This window comes from Oreochromis aureus, linkage group 15 (genome assembly GCF_013358895.1).
Source record: "Oreochromis aureus strain Israel breed Guangdong linkage group 15, ZZ_aureus, whole genome shotgun sequence".
NCBI classification, from domain to species: domain Eukaryota; kingdom Metazoa; phylum Chordata; class Actinopteri; order Cichliformes; family Cichlidae; genus Oreochromis; species Oreochromis aureus.
This window is the reverse complement of record NC_052956.1, coordinates 30,057,933-30,079,700: the sequence shown is the minus strand read 5'-3', so window position 1 is coordinate 30,079,700 and position 21,768 is coordinate 30,057,933. Positions and strand designations below refer to the sequence as shown.

The window sequence follows — 21,768 nt, the reverse complement described above, 5'->3', positions numbered from 1 at the left end:
AGAAAATGGATGCAGAAACTTTCCATGTACTTCTAAATCAGTTTTATACATATTCTGTAAGCTGTAAAAATGTTTTCTCTCACATAATGAATCATTATAGACATCTCTGGTAGCCTAAAGATAGTTTTAAACTTTTAACATTTTTTACCTGTAAAACATGATAAGCAAAAACTCATTCATTCCCAAAACGTTTGATTCTACAAAATCTACTATAATCAAGAAAATATAATTTTCTGTTATTATTCATGTGACCCATAATAAATACCTGCATTTATCTGGGATTTATTTATTTACTATTTCATATTTGAAAGCCCTTTGAGGGGAAGCTCTCGTTTGTTGAGATACATACATCAGAGTAAAAAAAGTATCAACAAAGGAGATGACAATTAACATCCATGAAAAAATGCATTAGTAGATTTAGTCATTTAAAACATGAGAATAAAAAATAAATTATGTCTGTTTAATACTTTTTGCAGCATATTTCAGATCTGAGGTGCATGATAACAGAAAGCAGATCTCCTGCTCTGCATGAAGTACAGCCATGATTTGGTGAAATGATTAATAACATTGCAATAAGAAAGGGTCTTCTTACAGACAAAGTAGGGAAGACAATATGAAGAAATAAGATTTTTCAATGAAAAATCTTTTTAAAGCTCTACAATCAGTAAACTCTGTAACAAACATGATCTGTAATTGTTTCAAAACTCACCAGACGACTTCATGATTGGCTGGAGGACAGGACACAAAACACAGGGTTGTGGTAACTGTAATATGTCCTCAGGACACCTGAATGGAGACTGTGCTGTGGCTGAGAAATAAAAATGAGGTCAAGCAGGGTGTTCTTGTCTGTAGTGGCAGAAGTGATCAGCTGTGAATACCCTCTAGACTGAAACTGCTCCAGAATCTGTTTTCTTCCACTCTGTAACTGGTTCTCATTAAAATCTCCACACACAATTATTGGGTGACAGTCCATTATTTCAAGTGAATCTAAAAGACTTACCAGGTTTTGCATGAATGGTGTCAAACTGTAGTCTGGAGGTCTGTACACAACAGCAATGAGCGCAGGGAATGGAGCCTGAACCTTTAACACTAAGAACTCAAGATCAGTGACATTATGCAGATACTGTTTTACCTGAACCTGAAAATGATTCCTCAAATACACAACAACTCCACCACCACTTCTGCTGGCCATGTGAGGAAAGTTTGTGTAGGACACATGTCTGTTGCGTTTGAACATGGTGTAGCCGTCCAAATGAAGACTGTCTGCAACAAAGGAGCCTTGGAGGTGAGACTCAGTGAGACACAAAACATCTGCTAAACACATTTCATGATGACTCTTGATGTCACTGATGTGAGATGGCAAACCCTCCGTATTGTGATGGATCAGTGTAAGAGTGTCAGGTCTGCTGGCTGTTTCTCTGACCTGAAGAAGAGGCATCATTTCCTCAACGCTGGCTTGTCTCATGGTTTGAGCGCTGCAGTTACCTCGGGATTGGCGTAAATCTTTTTCTCATCCAAGTCCTGTAAATAGAGTCCACTGAGAGACGTCACCCTGCTGAGAGCAACATAAGCCATACCTGGTTCAAAAATGTTCTTCATTGAAACTACAGCTGTCTGTGTTGTAAGACCCTGAGTTTTGTGAATTGTGCAGGCGAATGCGAGCTTTACAGGAAACTGTCTGCGTACCGCTCCTTTAAACTTCAGACTCTCCTCTGCTCTCTCAATATAAACCAGGTCATCAGATGCTGCATTAGCACTGCGGTTGTGTCTCATAGGCTGCCGGTTGTCCATTCTGAGCCCCAGTTTAATTATTTGTCCATCATTTTCAGATCTCACCACCTTTATCAGTATACCAAAAGCACCATTGACCAAACCGTTTAGTGTGTCCAAGTTTCTGGTAAGCATCACTCGAGCTCCTTCAGCAACATTCAGGGTGTCGGGTAAATCATTTCGCCCACCTGTAAATGGTTTGTCTCTTCGTGCCATTCTGCCTGTACATTTATCCTTCTGGAAATCGTCTGCATTGATGATTATAATGTTTGAATGAAGCTTCTTGAGCGTATCTGTGTTGTGGGATTCCACATTCTTGTTGGTGGCATAAATGTGTAAGACCTCGATTGGACATTCTTCTGGTGCAGTCACAGCCTGTGACAACAAATCTCTGTCGCACTGAGAAAGCTCATCTGTCTTTTCTTTGATTCTAATCCTGTTCAACATCTCTGCAAAGGCCACATCATCTTTCTGACGCATGATCTCGGTTAGAGTGATCATCTGAAAATGTTCCTGCCATAGGTCAATCTGTTCTGGATCATAAACACAGAGAGGTTTAGACTGTCGCACTGGTGGCAGCTGGTAAAAATCTCCAACAGCTAAAACTGACATTCCACCAAAAGGTCTCTGAGTGCCTTTGATTTGTTTCAGTCTTGCATCCACATAAGCAAAAAGGGGTTTTGAAACCATTGAAATCTCATCAACAACAATAATTTCAGCATTTATAAGCTCACATCTGACTTCATCTAGTTGGTTACCAAGTCCTTGAATGGGTGGTTTCAGACTCCTGGGTAGTTTCAGTAGAGAATGTAACGTAGAGCCATTGATAGAAAAAGCTGCTGTCCCGGTAAATGACGTCAGTAAAACAGTTGGATTTGATATGTCAGCTTCTTCTGCATTAGCAGGCAGTCTGCTCAGGATCTTTGATGCTTCAGAGTGAATACATTTAATCAGATGTGACTTTCCAGTTCCTGCACCACCGTTGATATAGAAGAAAAATGGATCTGGGTTCAAACCACAAACTCGCTGAATACACCAGTCTCTTATAGCATAGAACACGCAGGCCTGCTTCTGGTTCAGATTCTGATACATTACACGTACCACAGCGGGATCTACTGCAGGTTGTTCTCTGACGGCTCTGATCTCTGTTACAGCATCAGACTGACGACTGTAGTCGGGAACATTCTCCTGTTCGTTCTCATCATCAGAATGTCTCTCAGGAAGATTCTCATCACATTGCAGCCTCACAACTTCAGATTCAGGAGCCAGATTACACCATTCATCAATCACAACATCCCTATTTTGTTCAAACTCTTCCAGTGCACTCTCAATATCCTCAGAGTTCTTCTCATACTTGTCTTTATTTCTCTTCACAACCCTTTTCACAGACTCACTGTGGTCTGAACATGGAAGTCGTACAAAACCTGAGTTGTAGAAGGACTGATAGGTTTGGAACCCTTGTGGTTTCAGTTCCTGCTCTGATCTGTGTGGAAGGTAAAGTCTCAACAGTCGTCCATAATATTGCTCAGGGTCTTTTTCCTGTGAACAGTGGTAATACCTGATTATAGCTGGTTTATCATTCTTTCGCCTTTGTACAAATCCAAGCTGATTTAGAAGAGGAAGCACATCTTTTCCTTCATTTGGACCACTCACCAACCGGCACAAGGCAGCAAAATCAGCCAGTGACATTTCCTCATATTCTGGTGTCTCAGGTCTGCATTTGTATTTATCACTCAAACTTGTCATCCAAATATTACAACTGTCATGTGTTGTGGATTCCAGGTAGCTCATCGGGCGACTCATTTTACTGGGTTATCATCTGTTGGTACAAATACAACACTGCGGGAACATTTTTTCATTTTTAGGCCACAGACTCGAGTCACACACTCCTGTGCACTGATTTCTCTCTTTTTTGAATAAGCCTGCATCACAGCTCTCATTTCATCACATTCATTGACCGTGTTCTTATCAGAGTTATCAATAACTGTCTTCAGGTATTCAGAGAGGCCAGATTCTTTCTTCGTTATATATTTACAGAGATATTCTATACATGAATAGGCATTCAATATTAACGAGACATCTAAATTAGAGTTCCAGGCTTCAAGCAGGTCTGAGTTGTAATTGTTGATCCAACAGTCCTTTGGGTCACGTTTCAGAATCAGCGCTGTTTTCTTGTTTATGTCTTGGAGGCATTGCTCATACTCATTCATTGTCAAGTTGCATCGTGACAGAATCTGCTCTATGGTGAGAGAAGCAGCTTCAGGTTCCTTCAGCAGGTTCATCAAAGGTCTGAGTTTTGCTTTTGCAGCTTCAGTGTCTGAATCCTCATCCTGTCTCACAATCATTGTTCTTGTGGATGGTGGTTTGGAAACCCAAATCTACAACCAGAGTTCACACTCTTAAAGCATGTCTTTTTGTGTGGTTTTGCTGTGCTTTTGTAGTTCAGCGACTTTTTGTGCAGTTCAGGCTGTTTTTCTGGATCAGGGAGTTGAGCTGAGATGTATCTGTCCACAAAGTCACAGACAGTTTGGTCATCATCCACATCTACTTCTACCTTTTCTCTAATCCACAGCAACATGTGTATATGAGGACTACCTCTGTGCTGGAACTCAACTCTGTAAAAGTAATCAATGATTTCACCAAGGGGGTGTGCAGGAGAAAAAAGCAAATCTCTGAACAAAGCCTCAACACGTTTATCAAACATTCGCATGGTGGTTACTGGATTTGATCTTAGAATTTCACACTTTTCTGACCAGTCCAGGGCTTCAAAATCAACCTCTTCACCTTGCTGTCTCTTTATTGCTTGAATCACTTCAGGCCATCTCATCTCAGCAGCAGAGAAAGTGACAAAGAACTGAGGTGTTCCTATTTGACGGACCATACTGAATAAATCTCTGGTAGTTTTCTGCCAGTAAGCTGGAGTTCCTCTGAGTGGCTGCATAAATCTGATTGCATCTTTATTTCTTACCAGCTTTTCTACTTCTGTCTTACTTTGTAACATTCCTGATGTGATTTTGCGTCCATCTTTCGTCATAGTTTTACCTTTCCTTAACTGTATTGTCATGCTGGAATTAGCCAAGTGTATTTCAGTGACAAACTGTGAGAAAAACAGGTAATTTGTGTCTTTAGCAAATCTTGCATCAATGTTGAAAAGCCTTGACTTGAAGTAAGCACTTGGTGTGAGTTTAAGACGTCTCTTTTCATCCAGTGTATTCTGACCAGTAGGAAACTGCACAGGAAATGCCATGGCTTCCAAATGAGGAGTTCTGAAGAAGCTAACAGGATTGTTTCTTTCTGCAGGAGCCACACAATATGTGTTATCAGTGAAACAGAGAATCTCTTCTGAAATGTCTACAGGCTGCAGACAACTTTCTAGAGCAAAACCTCCATTGTTCAAATCACTTTCTGGTTCCTCTAGATTTTGTTCCTCTGGTTGTTCATCACAGGATTGCATATTAATAGCTTGTTCACTTTCAGACTCACTTTCGCACAAAAGGGCATCTTTTTCATAGTTGTCAATTTCCATTAAATCTGCTTCATCATAATCATCACTTCCCATGCTGGCTTCATCACTGCTGTCATCATCAGGCAACGTGGGATCACAAAGCAATGCATCATCTCTGATAACAATATCTGTGTACTGTGGATGAATTTGTTTCAGTTTACGCAGGGCTTGGATCAGTTTAGACCAGGTGACAGTCTGGAACAGCTGATGGCCTTTGTAGCACAGTCGTCTTTTTAGCTTGATCCTCATTATCTGTGATTGGTTTCTGAGCCGAGGTAAAGAATCAACTGTTTGTTGGACTTCAGATGGTACACACACCACATTACCACGTATGAGTCTTTGTCTGCCCTTTGAAGAGGAATAATCTTTGCAAATGGTATGCATTTGGCAATCAGATGTCTCTCCAGAATGTTGAGATCACACAGTTCAGCTGGAATATCCTGCAGTTCTAAACCATTGACAGCAGCAAGCCTGGGCATGCGTCCACTTTTGAGGGAACTGTGACACGTGTGACAGATATACTCCTTTTTTTCTCTCATCAGGAAAGCTGCAGTGATCATTACATGCTTCATCACACATATGAACAAATTTACCAGTTAGACACTGCTGAGCTACAGTTTCGTGTTTTGAGTAATTGTTTCTTTTGCAGATTTTCACCTGATTAGGAAAAGAAGCTTTTAGACAAACAGTACAAACATAAGATGGTGCTGATTTAATGTTTGATCTGAAACGAGATATGGCCTCATTCATTAAAGTGTTATCTGACTGACACTGTAAACTTTCAGCTGGTCGATGCATCTGACGATATTTTCTTTTTATGTTCATTGCACATCTGATATTATGCATCTGTCTAAAAGAAAAACCGTTCCAATATTTTACTCTCATTCGTTCTCTCATATTGTCCTTGTGTTTCTGCTGAAATTGTCTCTCTTCTCCATAACGTTTAATCATGTAAGATCGTTTTTTCTGTTTAAATTCTTCACTTTCTTTATATAGATTATATACATATGACCTCATGTAAGCTTTTATGTTTCTCTCTGAATCCAGCACAAGTTCTGTATATTCTTCTTATACGTTCCTTCTGCTGTTCTTTGAACATAGGAGATTGTCTATAAGATTCTTTATATGTTTTTCTCATACGTTCCTTCTGCTTTTCTCGGAAAATGGGAGATTCTCTATATGTTCTTGTTATACGCTCCTTCTGCTTTTCTCGGAATAACGAATCTTCTTTATACATCCTTATGACACGTTCTCTTTTTCTCTCTCTAATTTTAGCACTATCTCTATAGATTTTTCTAAAATGTTCTCTCTGTTTCTCTCTATATGTAGCATTGAGTTTATACAGATTATTTTTGTACACACTCTTTTTCTTACTGTGATCAGAATCATGAGACTTTCTACTAGAATCTTTTTTTCTTTGCCTTAAAGCTTTCATCAAAAGTGTACGTCTGTCTTTCTTTCTTTTCTGATTTTCCTTTCTCTGTGGAAGATTTTCTTGGACCAATAATCGTCTCCTAATCTTTCTCCTTTGCTGTTTATTAAGCTTCAACAGTTTATGTGAGAGTTCCTCTGTTGTCTCAGTCAAACAGGAGGCAGTGTTTAAATCATTCTGAGGAACAGATTCTTTTGTTACCTGAGTGTCTCTTACAGAAGATGCAGGGGTTTCTATTTCTAAATAATCATAAGGACGATTGTTCAGCTCAGCAGCTGGCTCATTTGAATAATCCACTCTGGATGACATCACTTCAGTGGCTAAAGTGTCGGTCACAGTTTTCTGTGTCTGCTCAGTGGATTTTGGGGTTTCAAATTCAGGTTCATTTAAAGCTGGTGCTGGAACAGTTGTAGCTGTTTGTCTGTTTTCATCAGCATCTCTTTGGTCAGCAGGGTTTTCACTGTGAAACTCGACAGGCTGTAGCTCATAAGTGCAGGATGGCGCGATGCTAAACATTCGGTACAAGCGTTTGATCCTGTCAATCATGTCGTTAAGACGTGTGAATTTTAACATAACTGCAGTTCCACCACTTACAGCTAGCGACAATGGCATTCCTGTAGACTTACGTGGGTGAGGGTCAAAATATGCGTATTCACCTGAAGTCAGCCTGCAAACTGCAATGACGGTTCCTCCCATGACTAGCAAAGCATAGCGAACCGCTGAAGCCAAACACTGTAGTCCCTGTTCAAGGCTCGGAAGATGATTTGTACCATCAAATGTGCCATAATGAGCAAACTGAGACATGTCCACTTGATACTCGTGTCTGCGGCTGGTGACCACTGTGGGAAGCTCATCACAGGCTAGAAACACGCTGTTCACAAACCTCTTTCTGGCATCTGAATACACGGCATGGCCTTTGTCCAACACACGGTTTAGATCTGCTCTGGTAATGAATTCATCCTCGTGTAAGAATGACAGGAAAACCAAACTGTTCGCCATGCATTGCTGATTCCTGTACTTTCCATACTTAGCAGAAGCCTGGCTTCGGGACGCACAGATGCTACTCACTCGTGGACGACTTTCACTGTTTGTAACCTGTACATGAGACGGTCCTGGAGCTTCTCCATCATGCTGCGTTTGCACAGTTACCTGGGGTTCAGTCTGGATTACCTGCTGTACTTTAGCATCTGGCACACATGCTGAGGGAACACCTCTCTTTACCACATCTGCATAAGACACTGCGGCTGTCTGAACGCTGCTCTGCACTTCTGGACTGGGAATACTTGTAACAGACACCTTACCCTCCTCACCGCTCTGAGAAACATTTACCTGTTCTTTCTGCTTTTGCCATCTAAGCTTCTGGGACTGCGACCTTTGACCTTTTCTTGGCATTTTGTGCAAGTACAAACTGGACCTTATATTTATACACAAATGTAAACAAAACTCAACCTGTAAACACTGAAAACTGATTCCTCAACTTTCTCTTAAATCAGAGCTTTATCAGAATTGATGTAAAAGGCTCACTTAAATACAAACTCAATATTTAGTTTAACTTATTTAAAGTTCTTTGAAAACACTTTGGTCTGTTTTATTGTACCTTTTTCAAAAACTGTATATTATTACTTCTATTTTTTTTAACCAGACTGGATAACAAATTGGTCTATACTTCTGTAAAGTAATATGCAGAATAAATCTCAACAATCAACAGGCTATAATTAAACTCTTAGCTTTTAAGTAGACTTTGTGTAAATCTTTCAGATATTTAAAATTTAAAGCAAATATAAGGAGCTGTGATGGTGTGGTGATCAGATGACAGGCTATGGGGATTCTTCAGCTGGATGTTCTGCAGCAGTCAGGAAACAGGAAGTCTGGGTTCTCAGGGCAGCCTCTAGATGACAACTGTAACGAATACTTACACTGAGTGACAAAAAGGGTTTGTCCTTAAATAATAATAGTATAAACTTGTAGTCAAATGTTATAGCCAATGAAACAGACTTGAAAAATATATTTGGATCCAATTTATTGTTTATGTGAATATAAGTCTGAATGTATGTATTACAAAATAACCAGATTATCTTATTACAAATAAACCTTGAAAAAGGTGTGTATTTTATATAATTTATCAAAGTAACAGCACCCGTAAGCCAAACTATCAGTGTTTATTCCAAAGTGTAATGTAAAAATTAAAATGACAAATGTAGGGCTCTGTAAGTAGTTTCTACAGTGAGTTCTACTATACTGTAATTCTATTACTGTATATTCAACTTTTTACTTGTAATTTCCAGCAAAATGACTGGATGTGAGAGAGTTTAACGACAGGAAAGATGGAGCAGTGAGAGCGGAGATCTCTCAGAATTCTGAAAACAGATTGACGAAGTTCTGGTAACTTCAATTCCAAAACTTAGATTCTGGTAAAACTTGATTTCAAGTCACAGGATTGCGTTTCAACTCAGGTTCAAGCTTGTCAACTTAGATAGAGCTCATGGCGGAGAAATGATAGAAGATAGAATGGCTTGTCAAAAAGATGGAGCAGGGAGAGGGAGAGTGATAGGACAGACTGAATTGCTTGTTAATGATAGAGGGAGAGGGTTTTCTGCAGCAGGTCACCTGTAAGACAGAAAGAAAGTGGAATTAGACACACTTCCAATAAAGCTGGCTTTACTGTATTTTTCAGACTATAAGGCACATTTAAAAGCCTTTAATTTTCTCAAAAATAGACAGTGCACCTTATGTATGGTTGTGTTTACTGATTTCAAACCAATTCTATGTGGTACACGGCACTCATGGCATCTGTCAAATGTTTTAGTATGACTTTGGTAAGCTACAAAGCAGCACCACTTGATGTATTGTTGGAGCATGGCTACCATAGTCAGCACCCTCGTAGAGTAATTCGTACTGTGCTTCAACATAATATGGTGTGTGTGTATATAAGGGCCTGGCACCTGTTGAGAGCCATGCTTATGAAGCAGATTTCAAACTGATCAATCCACATTCATCAATACACAAATCCTGAAAAGTGAGTGAATTGTTCTGTATTTTATGTCTTACAACTGAACAATTTTGAGAGTTATTGTAAATGAGTTGAATAAAGTTTGACTTATCTGTTTTGTTTGACTTAATGTGCCTTAGAATTTAGTGCGCCTTACAGTCCGAAAAATACAGAACATATATATCATTACACCCTGAAGAGTTGTACAGTACATTATTAGATTCAACTGAATGAAAATGTTTAACATATGGTGGTGGAACATTTCTAAGGACATTTTGCATTCTATTAACACAATAAAAACAAACAGAGTCTGTAAACCAAGATGTGGTGCTACAGTAACTTACTGTAAACATTATATGGTCAAGCTAAACCCACACAATGAAGTCAGAGCAGACAGTTTCAGACCACCTGGTTTAAACACTTCACATGCACTCAACTCACATGTTCCTAAATGCCCAAAGGTCTCAAATTCCCGATTCTGTGTGTACTTACCTGGTACAACACTATATCATAATGTCTGGGGAGCCGTTAACATAAAAGTAAAAAATAATTTACTCAGTATGACTTTTGGCAAAATGAAAAATTTGGAGACAGATGACTCCTATACAGCAGTTTCTACATATTTCAGTCAAATATGGGGCATGTTTAATACACACCCCGCTAAATCTACAATAAACTTAGCATGGCCGATATTAGGGCCTAATTAAAAATGTAGTATGATGATAAGAGAGATTTGTAAGTCTGGAAATATTTTCATAGACTTTTCTATTATTTGATAATTGCCAAGAGCTGTGCTGACTCACAGCACTAAACTGAATCTCATATAATGAGAAACATTTCCCAGCACTGCACATCAGACAAACCTTTACTTACCAGACTTGAGACGATCAGATCAGCAGTCTAGAGAAAGGAAACAATTCATCAGATCACTGTTTGATGATTCAGACTGTGGAGCCTCTTCACACACAATCCAATTTACTGTGACACAAATTAACTAGTAAAATCCTCAATTACTTTAAGGCTTTATGAGCTTACTGTAGTGTAAAGAGGAGATAAATGAACTGCAGCGTCTCACATGGCATGTGTAATAAAAGCATTCATTACTACAGAAATGCAAAGAATAGCCATCAATTGGCACAAGTGCAGGATATACCAAATATTTCCTACACAGAAGCCTTGTGGCTCCAACATTTTCTACAACAGGTCAGTGCTAATAAAGTGTGAAAAACCCAAACTTTTAAAAATGTTAGCTACAAAGTAATTATATAAATCAGAAGCAACAGAAAACCTCATCATGTCTGACATGAATATGTAAATCTTAAAATACATTTAAATATTAACATGTTACAATAGCAGAGGTGCACCATGTTTTGTAATTAAAATTAAATGTCTTAAAATATTACACTAAAAAGTCATTTCATTGTACCCGTTGCTAGGAATATTTATGAATTTTTGCAGTGTACCTTTTGGCAACTTTTCTATCTAATTTTAAAACACATTATATTCACTAAATAAGTAATAAACTAATTAGACACACTGGCTGTAATGTACCTAACAATGTCCACTCACACCTCTGGTTCTCTTCGTTTTTATTACTGTTAAAGCTATTACTTATACCGAGTCAGGCAAAATACTTCTACAATGTTCTGACTTTAATGTAATACATCAGAATTTGAGAGACAATATAAATCAATACCTGTGCAGCTCTTAAGTGTTTGAGCAACCACTTATACTGACTCCCCTAAAACACTTTAATTGTTTTGTCTGCTACTTAAATCCACAAACATAAGGAGAAAATGAACAACTGTATAAAGACATCTGACATTTAGTTATGTTTAGATTTGATAAGCCATAAGAAATTTAAATCATACATAAATGGGCTATTAAACTTCAGGGACATTTTCAGGGAGAGTCAGAGGGTCCTGTGTGGGGCTTTGCTGCTACAGGTCACAAATCCTGTGTGTTTGCCAATCAGTAAATGGAAACATATCACAAAAGGTCAAACTGTATTTAAGTTGCCAAATGTGCTACGCAATGCCAGGTTCATACTGCTTCAGTTACAATCACTGTTTACTTACCAGCAAAGGCAAAACCAAAGATCTCGTTCACTCTGTGTAACAAAAGACAAAGCACAAAAATACAGAATGAGACAACTCAGATCAGCATCACAATCAATACTACATCAATCTGTGTAGTCCAAAAGATTCAGTACACTTCTTTGTTTACCACAGCAACAAACAACTCACCTCTTTTTCTACACCTTATTAAAGATTACTGTCTTCATTAAGGTAAAATGTGGTTTCATCCATTTGTAATAAGCCACACAAGTTTCTCAGTTATGTGATAGCTCTATTAGTTTGGTGCTATTAGATAACACAGATTTAATAAGCAATGATTTGCTACACCTAGCACTGCACACTTTATCAAATTGATAAAGTTTAATTTAAAAGCATGAACAATCATAAATGAAAGCTTGGATGATATATTTGTAGGCTTCAACATTTCAGTTGGTCTGCATTCAAATTCTGCTTCTAAAAATATTATCACCTGCACACAGTATCATTTAGTATCATTTAATATGCTGTTGTTTTAAATATGTACATATCATATTAATAATATTAATGGCGCACTGCAGCATTTTATTTATTTGAAGGTGGCCTTTTTATATTTTATTAACTTCTCACTTTGTGAAAAATTAAACAGAGCTGCAGGTGTAGGTTTTACTTAAAAAGAAAACCAGTCTGCACAAACTAGTGTTTGTTAAACAGTTCTTAAAATTTAACTAAAAAACTAAAATTGATTAATTTAAAAAAAACTTCTTCTTGTTAAGAAATGTTATTATTCTTATATTATGTGTTTTATCCTCACTCTCTCTCTCTCCTTCTGTTAATTAACCCACAACACAGACACACCGGCACAGGCACGTGACTCTTTTCTCCCGGCCTTCTGTCAGAGGCGGTAAAATGGCTCCTTTGAAGTTACCGACCCTGCTGCTTCAGCAGCTTATCAGTGGTTCTAAGATGGCGGCTTATTACCTTACAACCTATAGAATGAGGCCGTTTTAACTGACTGATTTGTGAAGAGGAGAACTAACTTCAGCTTCCTAAAAGACTCAGAAACACTAACACACCGAATGAACCAAATACAACACAATAACTGTATTAAACAATCAAATGAACCAAATACATTTTGCACTGGGCCTATAGGAGCTAGGCTAGGCGTTAGCACTTGGTTGTTAGGGCTAGCTTACCAAACACTCCTTTTAAATACTAAAATTACAACGTTTCACTAACAAAGCAGCCATTGTGTTACTTTAATATGACTTATACTTGACTGGCTCTATAAGTCACTAACAACAACTCGGTAAATCACTCAAACAGCTTATAGACATTTTATTTCAGAAAAGAGAGACAGAGAAGCAGCGCTTACCGGCAGGGATCAAGCAGAGAGTGGGAGGAGATTCAGGAGTCAGCCAGAGACGTAAAATAAGAGGCATTCACGGGTAGTGGGAAACTCCGCCATGCCAATTTTGTGTAATGGCATTGGCATTGAAAATGCCAATTTTGTGTAATTACAAAAATATATGTAAATTTAAATAGTATTAAACTAGATATTTTTGGAACAGAAAACAACTAGCAGAGATTTAATTCTATAAGTTGAATAAATATTTCAAACATGATTATTTTAATTTGAAATTATGGTTAAAAGTCATGAATAAATATAAGGTCATTATGTTAAAATGTACTGTATTATGATATATTTATTTAACTGGCTGGAGTAATAAGAACAGTCTTCTCCTGAACAACAAAACCAAGGGGCTGGTGTTGGTGTTCACCTAAGCATCCTCACAGGACAGTAGGAGCTGCAGAGGCTCGCCTCGCTGCACTGCAGGAATCAGAGGTTCAGGAGGTACTTTAACCCCACTGCCATGAGGGTTTTCAACAGTGACTCCTGACATGTTCATTGCACATTTATTTATTTTATTCTAATACATATTGGTTATAATCATATGGATTCTAACCTAAATAGACTTGCACCCACTTGTTCACCCCTGCTGCAGTGAGGTAAAGGTGTGGCTTTCTCCAACAAGACTCTTCAGTGAAGGTTTTAAAGACAACCATCTAAACCAGGGTCAGCAACATTTAAGACCCAAAGAGCCATTTGGACCCGATTTGCACGAAAAAAGAAAACACTGGGAGCCACAAATACTTTTTGACATCTGAAATGAAGATAACACTTCACACATTGTTTTTTACCTTTATGCTCTGTATAAACAACTATACTGTGTTGCTTATGAAATCCATGAAATGCTACAAAGTAAATGAAATTTTATTTATGTAATGGACACATCTTAAAAATAACAAAAAGTAAAAACATCCAGTTGAAGGTCTCTCTTAAATGAATTGAAAAGCTGAACTTGAATTGTCCATGTATCAAACAAAAACTGATCCTTATATCACCTTTGGGCTTTCAGCGCATAAAGGGCCTTCACCTGAATTTGGAAAAAGCACTATGCTCCTAAAAATGAATAATAAATATTTGCAAAATATCTACATAAATATTTATTTTACCTGGTTAACATGCATGGCGGGTTGAGGCCTGCTAAAATTTATTTTAGTTACAGAAATATTGTAACTCAGCAGAAACATAGTAACTTGGAAGAAGTAGTACAACATTGCAGAAGTGTTGTAATACAGCAGAAATGTTAATATGTAGCGCAAACCTAAAAACCAGGAAGAAATGGTGTAAGAGTATAACTTAATATACAGTAGTATAATAGTAACACATAGTAGAAATGCAACATAGGAGCTGAAATAGTATAATTTAGCAGAAAAGTAATAATTTAGCAGAAAAGTAATACTTTAGCGGAAATATTGGAAATGCAAAACAGCCAGCTTCAAAAAGCTGAAGTTTCCTCAAAAATTAGTTGTTGTTCAACTGTGAAAACTTCTCAGAAACATTAGAAATGTTACAGAGGAACTGCCAGCAGATACACAAAGCTAAGGCAAAATGAGATGCCTAGCAATGTTTACAAATAGGGACAAACACACACAGTGATAAATAACCCATATTCAGAAAACAATGTGCAAAAACATGGATGCAAGCATAAACACAGACATACATACAAACATACACACACAAGGGCACACAGGGACAAACAAACGTGTCCTGTGTGTTTCTATGCCAGTCAATCAGTCTGAATCTGGTCAAGTTGAATACACTAATGGATGCTGGTCACCTGCGAATAAAAATTGAGTCACACAAGCACAGACAAAAACACACACACACACACACACTTCTGTAAAGTTATTAGAAGTTAAAAACTTCAAACACTGACATCGGCTTTTTCAGGGTAATTTTTTTTTTTTTTTTCAGCTTTATATTTTCAGCTGTATCTATGAGAGTCAAAAAGCCTGGATCTGCTCAATTTGAATCCACCAATCAGAGCTGTCACTTCTGTCTGCTTCATCAGGCTATGTAGTTGTCCCTGTCAGTGCAGCTGCATCCCTTGCTCACACCGACAGAGACATGGGCTTTCTGTAATGTATTTCAGACATGGAGCAGTAGCATCACATCTTAGCAAAAACATTGTGACTTAAGAGAAACATAATAATTTAGCAGAAATACTATGATTTGGAAGAAATCATAGTATTTGGCAGAAATACTACATTTAGCACAAATCCTATAAAATAGCAGAAATTCTATGTTTTAGCAGAAATACTGTATTTATCACCAATACCAAAAAGTAGCAGAAATACTATGATTTGGTAGAAATCCTATAATTCAGCAGAAATACTATTATTAAGCAGAAATACTATAATTAGCATAAATCTTATAAAATAGCAGAAATAGTATGATTTAACAGAATAGTAATAACTTAAATAGAAAAATTGAAAAAGCAAAATGGACAGCTGAAAAAATGCTGATGGTAAGGGTTGCTCAAATGTGCTTGTTGAAAGGTAAAAATTGACAAAAAAAAAGAAAAGAAAGAAATAACAGCCAGCAGATACACACAATTACAATTATGGACACAAATGGAAACACAAATGCACAGAGAGAGACACACACAGGATGTAATCGAGTCAACCAGTCTAAATATAATCAGTTTGAATCCTACAATGACATGCTGCCATAAAAAGGGTCTCACACACACACACACACACACACACACACACACACACACACACACACACACACACACACACACAGCAGCAGCAGCAGCAGCAAGTGAACAAACAGTGGCTGTGCATACTGTGTTTCCTGTATGTCCCTAGGTCAGTCAAGCAGCCTGGAGCTGCTGAATTTGAATCCACCAATCAGAGAGGCTGTGTACTTTTTCCCGCCAAAACTGGTGCACCAAGTGCAGGCTTTTACACACCCAGCATAGAGACAGAAAGGATTTTTGCAGTTTATTTCTCATAGTGAGGATTCCCCTCAAACAAATGGCTATAATTTCCTAACCGTAGGGGCTAGAACGGTCATTCTTACACCGTTTTGTTCAGAAGAGATGGGGGAATCTTAAAGTGTTTACAATTTATCATTAAAATATGAATTATTAAAGATATTTGACTTGTAATGCACCATAACTGAGTAGAGGCAGCGAAAACTGCCTTGACTTGCCCTCAAACAACGCTTTCTAACTCTAAATCTATTTGGAGTATCGATATCATTCTTTCACCGTAAGAGACAGCAGGCTTTGGTGAACAGTCATGGAAATTTTCAGGTCTCTGTGGAAATCCAAAAAAAAGATATGACGAGAAAAAAGTGGTTCATTTCAGAGTTTGAAATCTGAAGAAATTTGAGCGAAGGACTAATTTCCTACCCTCAAACAAGTCTAACTCATTTCAGAACGGTAATAGGTGAGAAAAAAATTCTTGAATTGTGAGCGTCAGGAGTGTCTGAAGATATATACGGGACAAGCCTCATGTTTTAACTTCGCCGTTAAGGAGATATGACGATTCGAATATGCCTGTCATTACAGAAATCAAGCGATGATTTTGAACAAACTCTCCATTGACTTTCTATGGAGAGTTTTCAGACTTTGTGTTGGTCTGAGGAGATTTGCCAAAATTCTATGAATCTCACAACAATGATGGTGACATTTTCTGAAAGCCAGCAAAAATGCCTACGTTTTGATGTATAATTTGTGGAAGTTGAGTGAAAATTGAGCAAGTAGCAAGAAGTTGTTCGGACATGAAGAGAAGACTGCGAAACCTACAGTGGCACACTGGAAGCCAAGTGCATAGCAACCATAACAACGCATGTATTTTCTGAAAAATCACAAAAATGAAACTCAAAACTTAAAGAGGATAAGATGAAAACGGTAACAGATATGAAAAAGCTGAATCATTAATGAATAGCCCAATAATTTGTGAACATTTTAAAGTTTGAATGGTTGTTCTAGGCGAAAGTATGAGAATGTAGTTAAGTTTCAAAAACAAGCAAGTTTTAGCAGAATTGTGGAAGTTTCCATTCATTTCAATGGGACAAATTAAAGGAAAAAGCTTAATATTTTAAAAAGTATAATAGCATAAAATACCAAAAGTCATAGCCATCATTAGCAGAAATAGCAGAATAGTTTAAAATTTGAACGGTGAAAATCGGCTGAAAATTGTTAAAGTAGTTAAGTGCCAAAAAACGTACAAAAAGTGGCAACTAGAATAATAAAGTATAAAGAATAAAGAGAAACAGGAACTCAATAGTGTGGATGCATAAAGCATCCACACAATAAAGTATAAAGAACTAGAAAAATTTGCATTTCCTGCGAAAATGCAGTGTGGATGCTATAAAGCTGAAGCTGTCAGCTGAAACTAGCTGAAAAAGCTGAAAAGTTGCAGAAATTGTAAAACCTTTGCAAAAAATTGTAATAACTTTGCAGAAGCATAAGAACTTAGCAAAAATGTAATTACTTAGCAGAACTGCAATAATGTAAAGAAAACATAATACTTGGCAGAAATACAATAACATAGCAGAACTTAGCAGCAGAAATTAGAATAAATATTGTAACTTAGCAGAAACAAGATAACTTTTCAGAAATATAGGATTTTAGCAACCATGGTACCAGATTACATAGATACTTTATTTAAACAAAATACCTAAACATTGCACAAATACTGTGATTTAGGACAAATACTACAACATAGCAGAAATGCTGTAATTCAGCAAATATACTATGCTATGGCACAAATAGAAAGAATATGCTCAAATACTATGATTTTGCTCAAATAATATAATTAAGCAATAATACTAAGATTTAGCAGAAATACTGTATTTAGCACAAATACCGAAAAGTAGCAGAAATACTATAATTTAGCATAATAGTAATAACTTGCACAATTACAAATATGGACATGGTAAATGGCCTGTATTTATATAGCGCTTTTATGGTCCCTAAGGACCCCAAAGTGCTTTACATATCCAGTCATTCACCCATTCACACACTGGTGATGGCAAACTACGTTGTAGCCACAGCCACCCTGGGGCGCACTGACAGAGGTGAGGCTGCTGGACACTGGCGCCACCGGGCCCTCTGACCACCACCAGTAGGCACACAATAAGATACACCCATAAACGCTCTCTCTCTCTCTCTCTCTCTCTCTCTCTCTCTCTCTCTCTCTGTCACACACACACACACACACACACACACACACACACACACACACACACACACACACAAGCAGCAGCAGCAGAAGCAAGTGAACAAATAGGGGCTGTACATACAGTGTTTCCTGTATGTTTCTAGGTAGGTCAAAAAGCCTGGAGCTGCTTAATTTTAATCCACCAATCAGAAAGGCTATGTACTTTTTCCCCGCCAAAACAGGTGCACCTGTTTTTACACACACGCAGCACAGAGACAGGATTTGTTCAGTCTATTTTTTCATAGTGAGGACTCCTCTCAAACAAATGGCTATAATTTCCTAACCGTAGGGTCTAGAACGGTCATTCTTACACTGTTTTGTTCAGAAGAGATGGGGGATTGTCAAGTGTTGTGTGTTTAAAGTAAAAATATGAATTTGTAGAGATACATGACATGGATGAGTGGTTGACTTACAACCCATGAAAGCCCCAATATGGAAATTTGAATGTCTCAGCCGTCAGATGTGATGGGCTGGTTGGGAAGTCATGCATGACTTGATATGTCAATTTGAAAATTACAGTACTCACAGAGGATTGGCTCCCTGAGGAGCTGGCAGGAATACATAGAAATACTATGATTACCCAGAAATACTGCGTTTAGTAGAAATATTATGTTTTAGCACAAATACTATAAAATGGCTGAAATAGTATGATTTAGCACAAATGCTGTATTTAGCACAAATACTGAAAAGCAGCAGAAATGCTATGACTTAGCACAATAGTAATAACTGAAATAGAAAAATTGGAAAAGCAAAATGAACAGCTGAAAAAATGCTGAACATTCTAAGGCTCCCTCAAATGTAATTGTTGAATGAAAAAAAATCAGCAAAAAAAAAGTATAACAGTCACACAATCAAAAATATGGACACATATGGAAACACACATGCACAGAGAGACACAGGATCAAATTCAGTCAACCAGTCTAAATATATTGAATTTAAATCATACAATAAGATGCTCCCATAAAACGCTCTCTCGCCCTCTCTCTCTCTCTCTCTCACACACACACACACACACACACACACACACACACACACACTAGCAGCAGCAGCAGCCAAATAGCCTGGGAGCTGCTGAATTTGAATCCACCAATCAGAGAGGCTGTATACTTTTTCCCGCCAAAACAGGTGCAGCTGTTTTTACACACATGCAGCACAGAGACAGGATTTGTGCTGTCTATTTTTCATAGTGAGGATTCCCCTCAAACAAATGGCTATAATTTCCTAACCGTAGGGGCTAGAACAGTCATTCTTACACCGTTTTGTTCAGAAGAGATGGGGGATCTTAACGTATTGACAATTTATCATTACAATATGAATTATTGAAGATATTTGACTTCTAATGTACCATAACTGAGTAGAGGCAAAGCGAAAACTGCCTTGACATGCCCTCAAACAATGCTTTCTAACTCTAAATCTATTTGGAGTATCGATATCATTCTTTCACCGTAAGAGACAGCAGGCTTTGGTGAACAATCATGGAAATTTTCAGGTCTGTGTGGAAATCCATCAAAAGATATGATGAGAGAAAAAAGTGCCTCATTTCCAGAGTTTGAAATCTGAAGAAATCTGAGCGAGGGATGAATTTCCTACCCTCAAACAAACCCAATTCATGGCCAAATGGTAATAGGTGAGAAAGAAATTCTTGAATTGTGAGCGTCAGGAGTGTCTGAAGATATATTGGCACAAGCCTCATGTCTTAACTTTGCTGCGTTAAGGAGATATGACGATTTGAAAATGCCTCTCATTAGAGAAATCCAGTGGTGATTTTGAACAAGCTCTCCATTGACTTTCTATGCAGTTTTCAGACTTTGTGTTGGTGTGAGGAGATTTGCCAAAATTCTATTATATAGAAATACTGTAATCAGCACATATACTGTAACATTTTAGAAATTCCTCCACTTAGTAGTAATACTATAACATAACACAAATGTTATGATGAGTTGAGCGGCTGGTACTCTGGTGCAGTCAGCACAATCTGGAGCTGAACACTCTTAAAACTGTAGAGATGACAGTGGACTTCAGGAGACATCCTCAACTCTGCCACCCCTCATCATATCAGACAGCCCTGTGTCGACTGTGGAGATCTTCAAGTTGCTGGGTACCACCATCTCCCAGGACCTGAAGTGGGAGACCAACATCACCTCCATCCTCAAAAAGACCCAGCAGAGGATGTACTTCCTGAGACAACTGGGGAAGTACAGTCTTCCACAGGAGCTGCTGATCCAGTTCTACACTGCAGTCATTGAGTCTGTCCTGTGCTCCTCCATCACAGTCTGGTATGGTGCAGCCACTAAACAGGACAGGTGCAGACTGCAGCGGACTGTACTGGGCAGCAGAAAGGATCATCGGCGCCCCCTGCCCTCCATCCAGGATCTGTACCTCTCAAGAACCAGGAAACGGGCAGGGAAAATCATCACAGACCCCTCACACCCTGGACACAGACTTTTTGATCTGCTGCCCTCTGGCAGGCGGTACAGAAGCCTGCAGACCAGGACCACCCGACACAGGAACAGTTTCTTTCCCTCGCCATCTCCCTTCTAAACAGTTGAACTGTCACACTGCTCCCCACTGCCAGACTGCAACTGCACCTTATGTACATTCTGTAGTATTCATTCCACCTCATTTCATTTCTGTATTTTATGTATATACGTTTAGATTAGTTATTTATAGTTGGTTTACACAGCTTTGTGTATGTATGTGTATGCATGTGTAATGTATATATAGATACGTGTGTGTGTGTGTGTGTGTGTGTGTGTGTGTGTGTGTGTGTGAGATTTACATTGCTGTGCTCGAGAGCCACCATCTACCGGAACGAAATTCCTTGTATTTGTCTGCACATATACTTGGCCAATAAACACGATTCTGATGATTTGGCACAAAAACCATGATTTGGCAAAAATACTATGATTGAGCAGAAATACTATGATTGAGCAGAAGTACTAAGATGTAGTAAAAGTACTTTGATTTAAGAGAAACCAATTATGGAGGAGTAATACTTTAAAATGGGAGAAATATTGATACACACACATTCACAGAGCCTAAAGGGAAGAGTATTTGTGCCATGGAGTGTTAAGAAGAATCTGAGGTCCATATTAGAAAAGCTGGTAAAAAGTTTGCAGAATTGTAATAAATGATGAATATGAATTAGTGGTCTGTGATAGTGTATTAATTTGTAGGGCAAAAACATATTGTCCAAGGTGGAGTTGAACCCCGACCTTTGTGTTGCAGACCTGTGTCATTACCAGCTGCGCCACTGGGAAAGACAGTGGGCTCTTGGGAAACAGGGTGATGAGCAGTCAGAATTAGATCGCAGTGAGGCAAAAGCGCCGTTTTTGGAGTTACAAACGTCGTGTAACTCAAAAACTAGGTGGACTAGAAGCATAATTCTTGTACTGGGTGAATCAGCGGACTTTGGTGTACTTTGACTGCGATT

At 38.2% G+C, this 21,768-nt stretch overlaps 1 protein-coding gene and 1 long non-coding RNA gene across 2 annotated transcripts in view; one reads left to right on the top strand and one right to left on the bottom strand.

Annotated features, from left to right (window-relative positions):
* The window catches only part of LOC120433160 (DNA polymerase zeta catalytic subunit-like), a 122,305-nt gene that overhangs the window by 56,206 nt on the left and 44,331 nt on the right, over positions 1-21,768 (top strand). The gene's annotated exons all lie outside the window — the stretch shown is intronic.
* Positions 9,288-11,943, bottom strand: LOC120433162. Its single transcript, XR_005608371.1, has 3 exons — positions 11,775-11,943; positions 10,570-10,596; positions 9,288-9,314 (listed from the first exon to the last, which is right to left on the bottom strand). It is a non-coding gene; the product is annotated as an uncharacterized LOC120433162 (long non-coding RNA).